The sequence below is a fragment of the Bison bison genome, unplaced genomic scaffold (assembly GCF_000754665.1).
Source record: "Bison bison bison isolate TAMUID 2011002044 unplaced genomic scaffold, Bison_UMD1.0 scf7180017864304, whole genome shotgun sequence".
NCBI classification, from domain to species: Eukaryota; Metazoa; Chordata; class Mammalia; order Artiodactyla; family Bovidae; genus Bison; species Bison bison.
In genome coordinates this window covers 16,576,897-16,578,752 of record NW_011494876.1, presented here as the reverse complement: position 1 = coordinate 16,578,752, position 1,856 = coordinate 16,576,897, and the positions used below count along the sequence as shown (strand labels likewise).

The following is a 1,856-nucleotide window of genomic DNA, read 5'->3' as shown; positions in this document are numbered from 1 at the left end:
CCCCCCCCGTCAATGACCAGGGAAGATTCTGCCTCTCAAAATCAGGGGAGATCTTCTCTCCCCAGTAACCTGAAGAAATAATGCCTCTCTCAAGTGACCGGGGGAAATCTGGCCCCACAGGGACCCTGAGAGATCTCTCTTACACCCTTAACCGGGGGAGGACCCCTCCCCCAAAACCTGGGGACACCCCTAATGACCAGAGACTTCGCTCCCTGAAGACCCAGAGAAACCCTCTTCCAAAGTCCGCGGCGCGGCAGGGCCGTAGGCCGAGGAAAGATGGCATTACCTGCTGCCTCAGCCCGGTCCCTCGGAGCTTCCTTCCTATTGTTTCTCTCCCAGCAAGATGGCGGCCGCCGCGCCGAGCCCCGCCCCCTGCGTCTCATTCCCTGAACCCCTCACTATTGGCTCGCACCGGGAGCCCAGCTCGCGGACTGGGCGGCCCAAAAAGCGCTGTTGCTAGGGTGCCCGGATTCGTTGTAGCCGCTTCCGGAAGGGGCGGGGAATAGGCGGAGTTAGGGAGAGGGGTGGAGTCTTGTCTGCCTTCAAGGGAGCGGGTGGCCAAGGAGGTCAGGGTGGGTGGACAGATGGGCTTCGAGCCCATGGTTGTAATAAGGGATGCCAGGGATACAGATGGATGAGCCAACTGTATCATTTTTCCTAGGACCGAGGAGTTTCCTGGGATGCAGGACTTCACATCGAGAATGTGTGCAGCAATTTGGGAAGTTGGTCACCCTAGTAGATGGATGGACAGAGGACTGGATGAGGTTGGATAGAAAGATAGACAAAAGAGTGGCTGTAGACGGGAGATAAAGGGCAGTTGTATGAATAGGTGGACAGATGACTGGGTGTAGATGGATGGACAAATGACTGGGTAATAGAGGGGTGAACAGAGGAAGGGCTGTATAGTCCCTTTGTGGACTGGTGGGTGAGCCAGTATTCAACCCAGATTCCACCAATCTCCACCCTTCAGTACTTGTCTGAAGCTTGTTTGTCCTATGCCCTGTGTTGGCCAGAAGGGCTCCCACCTGAGTGAATGTCAATGTGGCTGTCAAAGGCAAGGCAGGACAAGGATGCTACTGAGAGTGGGTAGGGCCTCCTACCTGTTCGCTGCTCTTAAAAAAAAAAAAATCAAAATCACCTGTGCTGGGAGCTTGCAGAAGTGTGGATTCATGAACATACCCATTCATTCAACAAGTATTTATGGAGCACCTACACGCCATACTGGAAATACAGCAGTGAGTGAACAAAAGCAGTAGGGGAAAAAAAGAAAAAGCCTGCTCTTATGATGACAGGCTGGAAAGATTTCCTGTGACCAGCTGATCTCTCCTCTCTTGGAAGCACCTTCCCTGTGTGGCTCCCAGGGCTCCACGCTTCCTGGTTTCCTCTGCCGTCAGTGGTTTCTCCTCTGCATCTTCTGTCTACACTATTGCTCTCATAATCTTACCCAGGGTCATGACTTCAAATCCCACCTACATGTCAATCAGTCCCAAAGATGTATGTCCAGTCAGACCTTTTCTGAGTGCCAGACTCAATCAATGTCCAGCTGTGGACTAGGCATCTCACTCTGACTTTCCTCTTGGCATCTCAAACTCAACTTGTGCCACCTTAGCTCCAGCTCATCCCCCAAAGCTACTCTACCTCAGCTCCACCAGCGCAAGTGATGGCAGCTCTCTCCTTCCTACTGCTCAGGCCAGTCACCTCAGAGTACATGTTGATGACTTTCTTTCCCACCTAGATTCAATGCATCAGAAAGTTTCCATAGAATCATCTACCCACAATGAAACCACTTCTTACCAGGTCCCTGGCTTCCACCTAGTCCAAGGCACCACCATCTCTCCCCAGGACAATGTCTCAGT

The 1,856-nt window shown here is 52.6% G+C and overlaps 1 protein-coding gene across 2 annotated transcripts in view; it reads right to left on the bottom strand.

Annotated features, from left to right (window-relative positions):
- IP6K2 (inositol hexakisphosphate kinase 2) overlaps positions 1-389 on the bottom strand; it is a 24,073-nt gene extending 23,684 nt beyond the window's left edge. Inside the window, exon 1 of one of the 2 annotated variants that reach the window (XM_010851897.1) lies at positions 287-389. The gene's annotated coding sequence lies outside the window, so the exon portion shown is untranslated. The remainder of the gene's footprint in view (positions 1-286) is intronic. The other variant, XM_010851898.1, reaches the window with a different exon arrangement.
- Positions 390-1,856: the final 1,467 nt, after the last annotated feature.